This window comes from Choloepus didactylus, chromosome 2, assembly GCF_015220235.1.
Source record: "Choloepus didactylus isolate mChoDid1 chromosome 2, mChoDid1.pri, whole genome shotgun sequence".
Taxonomy (NCBI): Eukaryota; Metazoa; Chordata; class Mammalia; order Pilosa; family Megalonychidae; genus Choloepus; species Choloepus didactylus.
In genome coordinates, this window is record NC_051308.1 from 195,308,097 (window position 1) to 195,326,525 (window position 18,429).

The 18,429-nt window shown below is 37.3% G+C and overlaps 1 pseudogene; it reads right to left on the reverse strand.

Annotated features, from left to right (window-relative positions):
* Positions 1-17,250: 17,250 nt before the first annotated feature.
* LOC119519193 lies at positions 17,251-18,094 on the reverse strand (annotated as a pseudogene).
* Between the last annotated feature and the right edge of the window lie 335 nt (positions 18,095-18,429).

Below are 18,429 nucleotides of genomic sequence, written 5' to 3' on the forward strand. Positions count from 1 at the left end.
AATCGGCCCTGTATAATTGGAGGGAGGCTCCTTCCTGCCTAAAATATCTCCTCCACCCTCTGGGAAGAAGTAAGGTGTTGATGAAAGAACCCAAAGTTTGGAGTAAACAAGGTTTGATCTTGGCCTTGTTATATTACCAGTTTTATGGGCAGGTTACCCCTCCACCCTAAGATCCTCAGTTCTCCATGTGTAATGCCTACTGCCTGCTGTGAGGATTGGAGATACCTGTAAAGTACCTGTGAAAAAAACATATAAACTCTTTTTCTTATTTAAAAAAATCACATTAAAATATAATATTAAGAGAGCAATCCTTAATCTCTTCCTACCATGGTAGAATTTTTTAAAATGAGATGATGCTAACAGTTTATTTTCTAACAAACAAAATACAATGCAAAGCATTTTCTTCCTTTCACGTGCCTAGCACATATTAAGTGCTCAATACATTTTTTAGCAGTGTAATTATAGTCACTGTATATTGAATCCACTCAGAATGTTCTAGATTTTCTCTAAAATAGAAATCTAATTCAAAACTTTCTCCTGTTTAAATATCTTCAGCGGCTCCCCTTAACCTATGCAGTATAGAGCCCAAACTTTATAATGTCATTGAGGGCACTAGCACGCTAGTCCCAACCTGCTTTTGCAGCTTAGAGTCTCTGGTGTAGTAAAAAAAGGACAGGATCTGGTATCCCACTTTATATACTTAACCTGTTTTCTCCTCTGTAATACTGGGATAGTAATATCTATCTAACAGATTAAATAATAGTAGCTTATGATAGCTATGAATTATTGCAGTTAACTGCTAGCTAGTGTATGAGAACTGGATGAACATTATCTCCTCTCCTTTAATCCTGACAAGAGCTCAGTGAAGTAGGTGCTTTAAAGATGAGAAAACTGAAACATAAAGAGGTTAAATAAATGGTTAAATAATTACCATGTATAACACAGACTTTAACCCAGGCCTTTCCCCAGGTCTAGCTGACTTCATAGTCCATGCTGTCAACCACTTGCTATAAAGCCTCTCTTGAAGGAATATATTTAAAAGGACTTTGTACACTGTAAAGACTGTGAAAACCGGATAATAATCACTGTCATCACCTTTTTCCTTCTTTGGATCCAATGATCTGATGACACAAAGCAATTTACCCTTCCCAAGGGCAATTTTACATCTCTGTGCCTTTGCTCACATTGTTCCCTCCACCGGAAGTGCCCTCACTTTTCCTCTCAAAATTACACTCCTTTCACAGGACCCAGGTAAGGAGCCACCTACTCTGAGAAGTCTTCCCTGACACACCAGCGTATTCCTCATCCCTCTAGGGCAGGTATTGAGACATTAAGACTTCCATCTTTACCTCCCTGGTAATTTCCACTTGGTAAATGTTGAATAGATAATTGTCAAATTTATTAATTTTAAAGCATATATTATAAAGCCAGTGAATAAACCAATCAGGGGAATTTTATTTCCAAAGGATGTTCAAGTACAGGAGAAAACACAAGGTAGTTGTCAGGTGAACCTTGGAAGAAAAATAGCAGTGTAAGTCAAGCCATGCCCAGCAGGTGGCACAGTAGTCATGCTCAAAAAGGCCCTCTGAAAAGGGAGAGTGGTAACAATCACTAATATTTTCAGAATGTTCACAAAACTCTTTACATATATTATCTCCATACATCCTTATCTCCATTTTACAAATGAGGAAGGAAATGAGGAAACTTTTCAAAATCTCAGAATCTTTACAGAACACAATACCAATCAATCGTGTAAGGGGATTTCAAAGTTCCAGTCAAGGCCCTGTGATTTTCCTTCCAAATTACCTCCCTCATTCCTTGTAAATGCCTGAGGTGTTACTTTAGGAGCTTCAACTCTGTGGCTGAGGCTTTAAATTTTAAATATTTAAATGGAGGGAGAAAAGGGGAATGCATGAAATATTTTCATTCATTTACACTTTAGTATATAAAGTTTTAGATACAATCTTGAGAGCCATTTGACTTGAGTGGGTTGGATGGTTGCAGTGAGAGTGCATAAAGGCGCTGGGAACCTGAAGAAGAGCCACCTAGATGAGATGAGGGTTGGGGAAAGAAAATGGGAACTGTCGGAAGTTTCATTAACTTAACAATTTTGCCATAGGCCAGTCCTAGCTCCTTACTGCTGTAGCCATTGCCAAGGGACTCCATTCATCAAGGGATTTGTTGTTTAGGAACTTAAGAGCATGGTTCAAAACAGTGCATAATCAAGAGGTCATTCACTGGAAATTCTCAATAAACCTTTCTCAGTATCCTCTAGATGGAAGCTAGAAGTCTGAGAGTCATATCTGGTGTAAGAAGGACAAAATCTGCAATTCCAAGTGTGTTACCTGGAGTTCAGAATTAGAAGTTCAAGCTTTGATAGAACTTGGAAGTCAAAAGTAAGATCTTGGGTCCACAGATTAAAACTTGGCATTCCAAATACAGAATCTTGGGTGGCCATAATTTAAATTCCTAAAGTAGAATTTCTGGTTGTGACTGTGGAATCTAACTGTAAGATTCAGGTTCAGATAGTAGACCCTATAGTTTCTGTAGAAAAATTTTGGATTCCAAGTTGCAGTTGGGTTCTAATAGTAGAGTGCTCAGGTTCAGAGTGAAATCTGAAGTTTCAATAGGTCTTGAAGTTCAGTATAAGAATCTCAGGCTCTGGGTTTGGAACCTGGAGTTCTAATAGTAGGATCTCAGATTATAAGAATAAAATGTGGTCTAACAGTGGACTTTTAGTTTCAGGGAAAGAACCTGGAGTTCCTGAACTAGAGCCTGAGATTACAGATATAAAACATGGAATTCTATTATTAGAATCTGGCATTTTGAGATTGGAACCTTAAATTCCAATAATACAATGGCAAAGTTAAACTGCTTAGCCTGAAATACCGGTATAAAATTTAATGTTCAGATGACATAATCTGGCTGAGAATTATAGTGGAACTTTGAGGTACAATACTAAATTATGAAACTCTGAGATTGGAATCTAGCCATTAGATTAATACTAGAATCAGCCTTCAATAGTGATAATGATAATGGCTTTCATTTATTAAGGGCTTGCTATATACAAGACATTGTTCTGAGTGTTTTACTATTGCATTTGGTGCTCACAAAAAACTGTGAAGTGAATTCTATTATCATCTGTATTTTGCAGATGGGGAAACTGAGACACAGAGAGGTTAAATAACTTCCCAAAAGTCACATACCTAAAAGCACAGAGATAGTATCTGATCTTAGGAAATCTGGCTCTAAAGCTCATACTACAAGTGCCTCTAGATTCTGGAGTCTAGAAGGACCTTGAGTTAGTAAAACTTGGGGTTTAACAAATAGAACCTGCAGTTGCCATAATAGAAACTGTAATTCCAATAGCATTGTCTTGGGTTTTGATCATGGAATCTGTATGCCCAATGATAGAATGATGGGCTCACAGTATAGAATTTGGAGTGCCAAACATAAATTATCCAATTCTGTAAGTAGAGTTCCAAATGAAGAAACTTGAGTTAACCCCAATAATTGGAGTCCAAGATTCCAGCCTCAACTCTGAATCTTCAAGTCTAATTCTAATAATAGAATCTGGGTTTCTGAGAGTAAAGTCTAAGTTCCCATAGTAGAATCTTAGTTTCTGAGAATAGATTCTTCAGTTTTAATAGTAGGATCTTTTGAGGAGACTAAGACCTGGGGTTTTATAGAATCTAGATATATTAAATAAGATCCAAGATTGGAAATTGGGATAACAATAATGGAATCTTAAATTACAGTAGTAGAATGTAAGTTCCAATAGGATCTTAGGTTCAGAGAATCCAAGGTGACTGGTGTTTCTAAATTAGGATATGTGATTCCAAGAATAGAACCCCAAATTCCAATGTTAGAAACTAGAGCCTTGATAATAGAACCTGGGGTAATTAGAATATTAGAATCTGAGACTAAAGGATAGAACTGGAATTTCAATACTAGAAGCTATACTTCCAAAAGCAGCATCTTGGGCTTTAATAGTGGAATCTGGTTGTCCAATGGGAGAATATGGTACTCACAAAATAGAATCTGGAGTTCCATTCATAAATTATTTGGTTCCTAGAGTAGAATCTGTAGTCCAGTAGAATTCCATTAATAGAATCAGGTAGTCTCAAAGTAGAACCTGGAGATCCAATAGTAGAATATGGGGTTCATAGAACAGAACCTGGAAACTCCAGGAGAACAATCTGGAGCTCTTAATTATAGAATTTGGGGACTGAAAGTAGACTTGGAGTTGTGATGTCAGTTCATCTCAGATTTTGACTCCTTTACCCTGTTAGTAGTGGATTTATTGTGCCTTCTTATCAAAGTTATTGTTTCCTGTTCAAGGAGGGAGGATTCTTAATCAGGGAGTAGGAGTTCTATTGCCACTCTCAGAAGTATGTAGAAGTGAATGCAATCCTCCAAAGTTACTTCCGGAAGGTTATTTGATCAAGATGAAAGAAGTCTTCCAATCAATGAGCTATGCGATTAGGCCTGTTCTACGTGCTCTGGAGCATTCCAAAGAGAAAACCCAGTCTCTGTCCTGAGAAGCTGACCCTGGATGAAGCAATATAAAACCAACATAGGGCAGAATATAATCCAGGATGAATTGTGTGGGCTGGTATTATTCAGACAGGGAGAAAGAGACAGCATAGGCTGCAATAGTCAGGGGGGCTCCAGAGAGGAGGTATTTCAAAGGATAGGTAGACTTTAAACAGGCAGAAAGAAGGTAGGGCATTTCAGGTGAGAATCTACTCAAAGAAAAACTTGGCAGTAGGGTCTAGCATGGTGTGCACTATCAATTTATTCAGCAAAGAAGTATTTATTGAGTGCCTCCTATTCACCAGGTACAATCTAGGCCCTGGAGAGACAAAGAGAAACCATGAGTAGCTTCTGTCCCTGAGATTATGTGGGAAACAATTACAATGACTTAAGAATTAGAAACCTGGGTTTGAATAGAGGACCATGAACTTAATAGCTATGCACCTAGGCAAACCTTTTACATTATTTGACCTAGTCTTTTCATCTAAAAAGGATACTAACACCTTCTGAAAATTTCCAGTTTCACCATGTCCTTGCCTACACTTGTTAGTTTATGTTGTGAGGGTCGATGGTAATGTATATGTGGGTATATGTGTATATATATGTGTGTATATATATTTTATATGTACATGTTATCTATCTATCTATCTAAAGAGGCACATGGGGTGCTAGTTATTATGTGCTCAAATAATAGTTATATACAAAAAGAGAACACAGAAAAGGTGACATTTGAACTTTATGAATAATGGGTTGCACCTGACAAGCAGAGAAAGGAAAGCACATTTCATACAGTGGGAACAGAAATTATAAAAGTATAGAGGCAGGGGAATAAGATATGGGTTAGGGAATAGGGAGTTCAGGCTTAAAAAAAAAAACGCTTTTGGAAGACTTCATCATAGATGAGTCTGGAGAGCTAGGCTGGGACCAGACAGTAAAGGATTTTTATTTTTTAATTGAAGTAAAATTCATAGTACATAAAATTCACCATTTAAATTGTTTTAAAGTGTACAATTCAGTGGCTTACAGTATATTCACGATGTTGTGCAACTGTCACCATTATCTAGTTCTGTAACATTTTTATCCCCCTCAAAAGAAACTCCATACCCATGAAGCAGTCACTCCCCACTCCCTGGAAACCACTAATTAGCTTTCTCTCTGGATAGATTTGCCTATTCTAGGCATTTCATCTAAATGAAATCATATAATGTTTAGACTTTTGTGACTGGCATCTTTCACATAGCAGCATATTTTCAGGGTTCTTCCATGTCATGGCATGTATCAGCACTTCTTTCCTTTTTATGGCCATATGAGATTTTATTGTATGGATATACTGCATTTTGTATATCCATTCATCTGTTGATGGACATTTGGGTTGTTTCTACTCTTAGTTATTATGAATAATACTACTATGAATATTCATGTATGTTTTTATGTGGATGTATGCTTTCATTTCTTTTGAGTATGTATTTAGCAGTGGAATTCCTAGGTCATATGGTAACTCTGTATTTAACCATTTGGTAGAAACACCAAACTATTTTCCACGGTGGCTGTACCAGTTTACATTCCCACCAGCATGCATTAGGCTTCCAATTTCACCATGTCCTTGCCTACACTTGTTAGTTTATGTTATTTAGCCATCCTAGGGAATGTGAAGTGGTAGTATCTCCACAATCACTTTTTTAAAAAACATTTTTTATTGTGAAGTATAACATATATGCTTAAAGTGATAAATTTCAATGTACTGTTTAACAAGTAGTTATAGAGAAAATTTCAAAGTGTAGTTTAACAAATAGTTACAGAGCAAATACCTGTCAAGGGTATATTGTTGACACCCTAGGAGCCTCCATTGTATCTATTTCTAGTCACAATCTCTTTTTTCTCCACAAGGGTATGCATCCCTAATGATATACAGTATTTTAGTTTTGCCTATTTTTGAACATTCTATAAATGAAATCAAATTTGTGAATTGTTTTTTCTGTAAAGTATTATGTTTGTAAGATTCACTTTTTTATATGTCTATTAATTTTATTGTTAATTTTCTCCCCATGCATGTCTTTATTTTATTACTCATCTAAACCATACACTGGGTAAACGGGGTATCAGTCACAAGGTTTTTACAATCACATGGTCACAAGATAAAAGCTATATTAATTAAACAATCATTAATACGGATCAAGGCTACTGGGTTTCAGTTCAACAGTTTCAGGTATTTCCTTCTGGCTATTCCATTACACTAGAAACTCAAAGGAAATATCTATATAATGAGTCAGTAGTCATAATCATTTGTTAAATCCTAACTTCTCTGTTACAACTCCTCCCTCTCGTTTTGATCATTCTTTCAGTTTTCAGGGATATTTGGGCAATGACCGTTCTGACTTCTTCATGCTGAAAAGGGGTGTCAACATTATGGGGTAGAGGAATGCAACTGGTTGATGTTCTTGGAGAGACTAGTACCTCTGGGTTTCAGGGCTAATCTGGCATAGGAACAATATGGAGGTTTTAAGTTTTTGAAAAAATAAAGTTAATAAGTAAAACTTTTATAGAGTACTAGATAGAGCCCAGGGTATTCTTTAGGATTTTCAGGAATACTGTTGGTTAGGGCTTGGCATACCGTGGTATTTTGCAATATCTGGCTGAAGCTTGCATAAGAGTAACTCCAGAATGACCTCTCAACAATATTTGAAATATCTCAGCCACTGAGACCTCATTTTGTTCCATTTCTTTTCCCCCTTTTGGTCAAAATGCCAGGAAAACGCTCTTCCCTGGGAGTAATGTCCCACATTGCCAAGGAGACTTACACCCCTGGAAGTCATGTCCCAAGTAGGGTGGGGAGGATAGTGAGTTTATTTATACAGTTTGGCTTAGAGAGAGAGGCCACATCTGAGCCTGAGAGGTGGAGTGACTCAGGCATAATTATAAGTAGGCTTAGTTTCGCTATTACAGAAATAAGTTTCATAAGGGTAGGCCTCAAGATTGAGGGCTTGGCTTATTAAATTGGGAGTCCCTGATGCTTAAGAGACTATCAGGTATTTCCCAGGTGGGGAAGTTTAATAGTTCCATATTTTTTCTCCAGTCCCTCAAAGGACTTTGCAAATACTTTTTTGTTTTCTGCCAAAAATATGCTGGAATGTATCGGGGTATTACATTAAGCAATACAGAATAACAAGCTCTCATTCCCTATTCTAAGCTCCATGTAATTAGGTTGTTCAAATAAACTGACCAGACAGGTTAAGTTAGATAGTGTGCTCCAGAAAATTTAAATTTTGGACAAAATAAACATCTCTTCCTTTGGTCTCACACAGAAGTTGAAGTTTTTAAAAAAAGTCAGTATCATCCTTTACCTATGTTCCTATTTATCTTAGTCCTAACCAGATCAGCTACATTCATATCTCTGTTTGAATTCTGACCTATTGTTCAGTTTTTTTAACAGTTGCTGTATCCACACCCATTTTTTTAATATTCATTTTATTGAGATATATTCACATACCACGCAGTCATACAAAACAAATCGTACATTCGATTGTTCACAGTACCATTACATAGTTGTACATTCATCACCAAAATCAATCCCCGACACCCTCATTACCACACACACAAAAATAACCAGAATAATAATTAAAGTGAAAAAGAGCAACTAAAGTAAAAAAGAACACTGGGCGCCCTTGTCTGTTTGTTTGTTTGTTTCCTTCCCCCACCTTTCCACTCATCCATCCTTAAACTAGACAAAGGGGAGTGGGATCCCCATGGCACCCCCAATCCCACTGTCCCCCCTCATAAGCCACATTTTTATACAATTGTCTTCAAGATTCATGGGTTCCAGGTTGTAGTTTGATAGTTTCAGGTATCCACCACCAGCTACCCCAATTCATTAGAACCTAAAAAGGGTTGTCTATATTGTGCATAAGAGTGCCCACCAGAGTGACCTCTCGGCTCGTTTTGGAATCTCTCTGCCACTGAAGCTTATTTCATTTCCTTTCACATCCCCCTTTTGGTCAAGAAGATGTTCTTCATCCCGCGATGCCGGGTCTAGATTCCTCCCTGTCCACACCCATTTTTGATATCTTATTCTCCACACACCCACAAGAAGAATCTTTTTGAAAATGCTACTTTGGTTATGCAATTCCTCTATTTTAAAATTCTTTAGATGCTCTCTATCACTCTTCAAAATAAAATCTAAATGCTTACAATGGTCTACAAGAACCTGTAGGACCCCACTCTCCAGCCTCTCACTCTACTCCCATCCTTGCTCACTTCACTACAACCCCACTTGTTTCTTCAAAATCACTAAGCTACTTCCCCTTTAGTGACTTAGTACAAGCTGTTCCCTCTACCTGGAAGAATCTTTCCCAAACCCTTTGTCTGGCCAACTCCTGCTCTTTCTTCAGGATTCAACTCAAATATCCTTAGGGTTGCTCTCCTTACCACTCCCCCTCAAATTAAGTAAAGTTATAAACTCTCATAGTTCCCTCCATTTTTCAGAGTTCTGAGGTTCCTCTGAATAGTTGAATACCACTTGGCTTTTGCTGCTGTTTACGTCCTTCTAGCTTTGTGGGGTCATGATCTTCTGACAGACTGTTCCACCAGTCATTCTTTCCTTTATTACTATTATTATTATTTTTTTGGTTGGACCACATCAGGGATTTCTAGACACACTATTTTAATAGAGACTTTGATAAATTAGACGGAACAGGTGCCTTAAAGGCAGGGCAATGTGATTTAGGGAGGAATCTGGAAACTACATCCTACCAGGAGATGGCTTCTTTTCTAGGAAGACCCATATCTCTTCTCTATTTGGGCAGCTCAATTCTCCTCTGCTCTGGGAAGGTTTCCCTGACCACCCCAGGCAAAGCTAGTCACTCCTTTTTGTGCTCCTTTCATATGAAGCAAATAACTCAGATTGTTCATTATTGATTTATTTCATATAGTTAAAATATATAGCATTTATATATTTTATCCCAAATATAATATTTGGCCACGTATAGCATTTTGGGCTTCTATCTTGGTATATTCCGTACTGTATTATAATTGTTTTCAGGTCTTACTTCCCAGTCTCCACACAACCCTTACTTCCTGACACCCTCCTTCAGTCTCTGAGCCCCTTGAGACTAGTCTATGTCTTTTTCTCCAAACTCTTTATTGTGAAAAAATTCATACATTCAGAAAAGTTGAAATAAATTTTAAAAAATGCACCTTCTGACTTTATTCTCTTCATATGTATTTTTTAACTATATGAAAATAAGTTGCAGACATCATGACACTTTACCACTAAATATTTCAGCATAAATCTCTTAAGAATTAGGATATTCACTTACAGAAACACAATACAATTATCACCCCTAATAAAATTAACAATTCTCTGTAATCATCTGATTTTCAAGCCATATTCAAACTTCTCTGATTGTCTCTGAATGTATTTTATAGTTGGTTTTGTCTGAATCAATTTTCAATCAAGGTTCATGTACTGCATTGGATTGTTGTGCTCCTTATATTCTTTTAATCTAAAACAGTTGCATCACTTTTTATTTTTTAAATGACAATGACTTTCTGAAAAGATGAGGCCTATTGTCTTACAGAATGTCCCAATTTTGGATTGTCTGTGGTATCATTTTAACTTGTTTCTCTATTCCTTATATTTTCTGTAAAGTGGAAGTTAATGTAAAGGCTTGATTAAATTTAGGTTAAACATTTTTGGCAAGAATATTTCATAGGTAATAATGTTGCATCATATCAGGAGGCACATAATGTCAGGCTGTCCAAATCGTTGATGCTAAGTACTATCATTGGCTAAGTGGTGCCAATCACACACTCCTATGTTCTCAATGAACAGGTAATCTATGGAAATACACTTTGGTATCATGTAAACAACATTTCACCCAATGGTTTTGGCATCTTTTGAAAGGACTTGCATGAATGAATTATTTCACTAGTGGTCGAAGTATGGTGATTTTCTAATTCTAGCACTTCTTTTTTTTTTTTTTTAATCTTCATTTTATTGAGATATATTCACATACCACGCAGTCATACAAAACAAATTGTACTTTCGATTGTTTACAGTACCATTACATAGTGGTACATTCATCACCCAAATCAATCCCTGACACCTTCATTAGCACACACACAAAAATAACAAGAATAATAATTAGAGTAGCACTTCTTCTTTATCTATTATCTGACACTTTTCTGAAAAGAATTTTGCCTCCAACTGGGGATGAACTAGAATTCTTCCTAAATGTTATGATAAATGTTTAATTCTTTTCTCTTTACCAATTTTTAGAGTAAGAATTGGTGAAACAGTTATCCCCATTTGTGGCAAATAGATTTTTTCTTTTATTATTATTTTTTTTTAGTATCACTGTGGCTTTGTAGATTTTTATTCATTAAATAAAAATGGTGCTACAGACAATGACAATTGCATTTAGTGTGACATTTTTTCCCTTCAAGCTGGCTCCTGTGTTATTTGACATGTCTCCATCATTCTTTGAATTCTTCTTTACTTTCTGGAATGAAAAGATATCCCAGGATCATCCTGTACTTTCTCTGCCCCAAACGTGGTATCAGCCATGTCTTTGGGGAAGCCCTGGTTCCTTTTAGTGGGGAATGATATTTAAAAACAAAGTACAGGTACTAAATGTGCTCATTGTTAGTGGGGTGTCACTGCTTTTGGGTTTACTCAGTGGACAGGTTTAGGAAAATGATATTTAAAATATCATGAAATAAAATTATATTTATAATTGAAAATACAAATTTTATTTTTCTTAAGTTCTTTTATCTTGTATTTGTATCTGTTTTTTCTTCCCTGAAAATCCTGGTTTCTAATAACATTAACATACTTATTTATTTACTTTATCCTATAATTTACATAAAATAATTTGGAAATCACTATACCAGTGTTACAGACAATAAAACTACAGAGTGAACTTTAAGATCTTTTTGTAGTTATTTCCTTAGACACTATCCCAGTAGAAGAGTACTATGTTCAGAGGTCACTTGAAATAATTATTTTCTCTGGTGGTTATAGTACTAATCTGATGTAGAGTTAGGTCTGTTTGCTTTTGTTGGTTTCCAAATTTAATGTTTGCTTTTCAAGTAATATTTTGAATATGCAACATTTTACATGCTTCAAAATGAAAAATATTTTAAAACATAATACTTAGATAAATCTTGATTCCATCTCCTCCACCCCATTTTCCCATTCTTGATAGGTAGGAAGTTTTAGTAGTTTCTAATGTTCTTCCAGTGTTTGAGTTTATTTCCTCTTTCCTTTTAAAAAACATTTTATTTTGAAAAATTTCACACCTATAGGAAAGTTGCAAGAATAGTTCAATGAACACTCATCTGTCCTTCACCAAATTCATCTATTATCAACATTTTCCCATCTTCTTCCTCTCTTTCCAAGATATTGGTGGTGGTGGTATTATTATTATTATTATTATTATTATTATTATTATTATTATTATTATTATTTGCTGAACCATTTGAACCATTCTGTAAGCTGTAGACGTCATCACCCTTTACCCCTAACTACTTCAGCATGCATCTCTTGAGAACGAGTACATTTTCTCACATTTCCATAATACCATTGTCAAATCAGGAAGTTTAATATTCATTCAATATTATTATCTAATATGCCCACATTCAAATTTCACCAGTTGTCCCACTCATGTCTTTTAGATAGGTAAACAACTCTCCATGAATATTTTCACGTTTCACATGGTCAGGGTTTTCTGAGAAAATTTTCTGGCAACCTGGGTTGAAGGATTTTTGACTAGCAATCCTAAAGATGGAGACTTCTAGAGAGAGATATGTCCTATCTCTCCCTGGAGCCAATGTTTACATTCCATGGTGGTGAAACAGAGCTCTCCCTCATCTCTCCCCAGGGAGGATTTGTTTACATTCCAGAGCAAAGACCTCTCTCTTGGATAGCTGTGGGCAGCTATCCCATAAAAGCTTCAAGTTTCATAATTTCAGGGTTCCTCTCCTGTAATAAAAGCCAACTGTATTGCAGGTGATATCAGGCCTTTCTCATGTCAATGTTACCCTTCTGGGATATGGGACATTGGGAACTGATGTTGATTGCAGTGTCAGTAAATACAGTCTTATCTCCGATCCAGAGGTCTTGTGTTCCTATGTGTGTGTGTTTGTGAGCGTGTGCGTGCATGCAGGATGTATAAAAGTGTGTAAGTGGGGTAACATCTCAGACCTTTTAAGTTTTGGCCTTAATACTTTATACTTCTCCCCACCCCCAGATCCAGGATTCAATTAGGGATCACATGTTGCATTTATAGTTTATCAAGTCTCTTGTCTCTTTTAATATTTAAACTTTAACTTTTCTTTTTCACTCATCCTTTTGACATTTTTGAAGAGTTTAGACCCTTTGTTTTGTAGTTCCCTTCTTTCTTACATATTAAAACAGCATAATGTATATTCTCTTCTGCAACATGCTTTTATTACATCATAATATATCCCAGAAATTGCACTATATCATTATATTGAGATCTTCCCTTTTATGGCTGCATAATGCTTCATTGGTTGCCCTCTGTTTTCCTAGTATATAGCACAATGGTATACACAGGGACTCAGTGAGTGTTTATTAAAGTGGATGGTTACCCCTCTTCCAACAAAAGGAATAAGTGAACGGGGAACAGTTGAGCAGAAGAGCAAAGTGTGGCCTGGACAGAGAATAATTTGGAATCAGACAGACCTGAGAAGACATTAGGTAGTTTTGCATAGCCAGAATGCCTAGATTTGACTCTACCACATAGCTATGTTTCCCTGGAAAAGCTACCAAACCAATTGTGTTTAGTTTTCTCATCTGTGAAATGGAGATAATAACACCACCTACTTCATAAAGTTATTGTGAAAATTAAATCAGTTAAAACATGTAAATCACTTATACTAACAAGAGCTCAACAAATATTACCTATATTTTATAGCTATAATTTCTCTAAACCTCAGTTTCTTAATAGATATAATAGAACTAATAGTACCCATCCAACAGGGAGGCAGTTGAGGACTGAGATAATGTCTGTAAAGCACTTAGCATAGTGACTAGCACAGAGAAGCACTCAATAGGTGGTGTATAATATTTCATGCTTGGGTGGCGGGGGAGGAACATGATTACTGGGAGGACCATCAGTACCATAAACTCCCTGAGGGTTGGACTGTTTATCTTATTCACTAACGCAGTCCTGACCACAACACCTGCCACATTGCACAGTGGGCTTTGGAGTGATACAAACCTACTTATGTTTAAATTCCAGCCATGACACCTCCCAGCTGTGTGATCTTGGATAAGTTACTTAAACTTTCTGATTCATATGTTCTTCACTGATAAAACTGGGATAACAATAGTACCTTCCTCAGGGTTGTTGCAATTAAATAGAATGATGGGTATAAAGTTGGATCTAACCTAAGATTATGATAAAAAAAATAAAAGTCAGGCAGCAACCTTCTTGTGTCTTTATGCATTACAAAATATTTTTATGATTATCTCTCTATGGCAGTCATGAGAATGTGCCATGCAGACCCAACTATGGACAGGGTAATTGACCAGGAGCCCAGCTGCTGAGCTCTGAAATCCATCACTGCGATTGTACTGAGGCCAGGCCTTCCCTGGGCTGCCCCAGTCAGTGACAGAGTTTGGCAGGAATATTAAGGCAGACCTATTCCTGGAAGACGTGGGAGTCCTCTGATGGTTTTTCACTTTGGCTTAAGGACTCCCCAGAGGCTTTGCCAAACCTTCCTCAGACTGCAAGGCAGCCCAGGATGCTTCCATCCAACCATTTCTCCATCTGTCCTTCACTTAGGGTCAGATTTGCATAGCAGACCAACGGTTCTCTCAGCTGGTTCCAGTTCTTTATATATTTTCTCTTACACAGCCATTTCCCCTAATAAAATCCTTGCATAGTTACTCACATCTTGACTTCTTAGAGCACCCAGGCTAACACTGCCCCCATTGGAAAAGGAGCACTAAATATAATGAATATATGCTTTTTAAAAGCTTTTAATTTTGAAATAATTTCATACTTAAGGACAATTGCAAAAATAACACAAACTCTATATGGAGAACTCCAACATACCCCACCCACACAAAGATCCATGAATTTTAACTTTTGCCACTTTTACCATATCATTCTATCTATCCATCTATCAACTATCTATCATCTATCTATCTATCTCTGTTATCTATTTTCTGAACATTTCAAAGCAGGTTGCACACATCATACTCCTTTACAAACAAGAGTATTCACTTATGTAATCACCTTGAGTACAGATACCAAAATCAAGAAATTTAACACTGATATAAAGTTTACATTCTATATTTCAGTTTTTTCTTATGTCCCACTCACAGCCTTTTGAGTCTTTTCTCCTCCATTCTTGGATCCCATCCAGCATCATGTACTGCATTTAATTGTCATTGTCTCTTTAGTTTCTCTTTCTTTCTTTAATTGTGGAAATTTATATAAACATGTCTTCCCCTCCCAACCCCTCTGTTCCACTTTGCTAGAGCTGCCATTATGCAAAATACCAGAAATGGATTGGCTTTTAAAAGGGGATTTATTTGAGTACAAATTTAAAGTTCTAAGGCCATAGGAGTGTCCAAACTAAGGCATCAACAAGATGATACCTTCACTGAAAAATAGCCGATGGTGTCTGGAACACCTTTGTCAGCTGGCAAGGCATGTGGCTGGCGTCTACTGGTCCTTTGCTCTTGTGCTGTGTTTCAAAATGGCTTTCTCCAAAATGTCTCTCTCAGCTTCTCCTCTCTCAGCTCCTGTATGTCCTTGCTTTTTGCTCCCAGGGCATTCCTATCTAAGCATCCGGTGGTCCTCTCTTAGCTTCTCCAGGGCAAACTCTGGACTTCATCTCTTCGCTTAGCATCTCCAAATGTCTCCAAGCATCAGCGCCAGCACCTATGTTGGCTCCTGGAGGCTCTCTTAAATACTCTGGTGAACTAATCAAGACACACCCTGAATGGGTGGGGTCCACACCTCCATGGAAATAATTCAGAAGTTCCACCTAATCAACAGACTGATCAGTCTGCCCCTACAAGATTGCATTAAAGAATATGGCTTTTCTGGGGGACACAATAGATCCAAACTGGTACACCCTCCCAAGTGTATCATTCAGTAGGATTAATCGCATTTACAAGATTGTAGAACTCTCACCACCACCCTTTACTAGAACTTCCCTTCACCCCAAACAGAAACCTTACACTCATTTTGCATTAACTCTCTATTGTCCCTGCCCCCACCCCTGGTAATCTGCGGTCTACTTTGTCACCAGGAGTTTGCATATTCTCTGATATTTTCTTTCTGGTTACAATAGCATTTATATTTAACACTATAAGTCTATAAAATTTTTGTTTGTTTTGATACCAACTTCATAACTTCAATAGCATCCTTAAACTATACCCATCCAACCCCCACTTTTATATATTTCTTGTCACAGATTATATGTCTATACAAGTCCAAAACCATTGATTTCTCATTACATTTTGTGCAATTGCCTTTTAGATACTGTGAGGAGTAAAAATTTGAGTTACAAACCAAAAATACAACAATACTAGTATTTATATATACCCATGTCATTATCTTAATTGGAGATCTTTATTTCTTCTGTGGCTTCAGTCAGTTGTCTAGTGTCCTTTCCTTTCAACATGCAGAACTCCCTGTAGCAGTTCTTGTAGGACCAGTCTACTGATGATGAAGTCCTCAGCTTTTGTTTGTCTGGGACTGTCTTAATTCCCCACTTGTTTTTAAAAGATAGTTTTTCCAGATACAGAATTCTTCGTTGGCAACTTTTTGCTTTTAGCACTTTAACTATGTCTTCCCACTTTAAATATGAATTCTTGCCTCCATGGTTTCTGATGAGAAATTGGCACTTAATCTTGAGAGTCCTTTGTATGTGCCATGTTCAACTCCCTAGTGGCTTTCAGAATTCTCTCTTATTTTTGGCATTTGGCAGTTTGTTTATAACATGTAGTAGTGTGAGTCTATTTGTGTTTATATTGTTTAGAGTTGTTGAGTGTTTTAGATGTGTATATTCCTGTCTTTCATTAAATTTGGGAAATTTTTAGCCATTCTTTGAATATTCTCTCTGCCCTTTCTCTCTTTTTATTCCTTCTGGGACTTCTTCGATGCATATATTGGTATGCTTGATGGTATCCCATGGGTTCCTAAAGTTCTGTTCACTTTTCTTCATTCTTCTCTCTGCACCTCAGATTGGATGATTTCAATTGTCTTATCTTCAAGTTCACAGACTCCTTCTGCCAGCTCCAATCTTCTGTTGAAACTCCCCAGGGAATTTGTAATTTGTTACTGTGATCTTCAGCTCTGTTTTATTCCTTTACATAATTTCCATCTCTCTCTTTGTGTTCATCAATCATTTCCCTGATTTCCTTTAGTTCTCTGTCCATGTTTTCCTTTAGCTCTTTGAGCATACTTAGGGCCATTTGTTTCAAGTCTTTGGAATGCCCCAGGTCTGATCCTCCTCATTGATGTTTCTGATGTTTTAATCTCCTTTGCCCGAGCTATCATTTCCTGTTTCTTTGTATGTTTTTAATCTTTTGTTGAAACTTGGACATTTGTGTGTGTGTGTGTGTGTGTGTGTGTGTGTGTGTGATGTGACTGTAGCAGTCTTATATTTTAAACTCAAAAAGGAAACAACTGTGTTCCAAAACAGCTAATATGCAGGTCCAAAAAATGAAGGTTGTTTTTTTTTTAACTGCCACATTCACTCCGAAGCCCATTCATCTCCTTCAGCATCCCAAAGATTAAGCACATGTTCTGCTTAGCTATATAATAAAGTGGCAAACACGCTGCACCACTGACATCACAGGACAGTTGCCTATAAAACTAGACTTCTGACACTGGGCTCCAGGTTCACTTTCTTACAGGTCGTCGTCCTCATCCGGCAAAGCGGTCGTCTGAGCAACCTCTAAGTCGTGTTCATACTGTGCCGCCAAAGCTGGGTCCATGACAACCTCTGGGGGGGCGAGAGCAGGCATGGCCACGAACTCCAGGTTAGGGTCTCCAATCAGTTTTCTAGCGAGCCAGAGGAAGGGCTTTTCAAAGTTGTAGTTACTTTTGGCAGAAATGTCATAGTACTGAAGATTCTTCTTTCAGTGGAAGACGATGGATTTTGCCTTAACTTTCCTGTCCTTAATATCCACTTTGTTGCCACACAACACGATGGGGATGTTTTCACACACTCGTACCAGATCTCTATGCCAGTTAGGCACATTCTTGTAAGTAACTCTTGATGTTACATCAAACATTATAATGGCACACTGGGCTTGGATGTAATAGCCATCTCTCAGGCCACTGAATTTCTCCTGACCAGCCGTGTCCCACACTTTGAATTTAATAGGCCCTCTGTTGGTATGGAACACAAGGGGATGGACCTCCATGCCCAAGGTGGCTACATACTTCTTCTCAAATTCACCAGTCAAATGACGTTTCACAAATGTAGTTTTTCCAGTACCCCCATCGCCAACCAATACAAGTTTAAACTGAACTTGGGGTTCTCCTTGGGCGGCCATTGCGATGGTTCTTCCAGAAGCATCTCCGTCCCCCGTTTGACTCGAAACCTGGACATTTTTATATTTTAATTTGTTATTGCTGGAATTTAGACTCTGAGCTGTCTATTCCTTAAGCTTATATCCTGCTTGTGTTCTGACAGAACTTTCCTTGAATGCCAAGAGCTAACAAAAAACAAACAAAAAAGACAACAAAATGGAAACACATTCCCAGTCTTTACAGATTGACTTATGCAGAATGCTCTCTCTCCTTCATTGCTTATCCATATAATGAGTTTGGAGACTAGCTCCAGGCCAAAGTGTGGGGGCCTCGGTGATACTTTCTGTGCATGCCTCTTTTCTTGGTATGCATG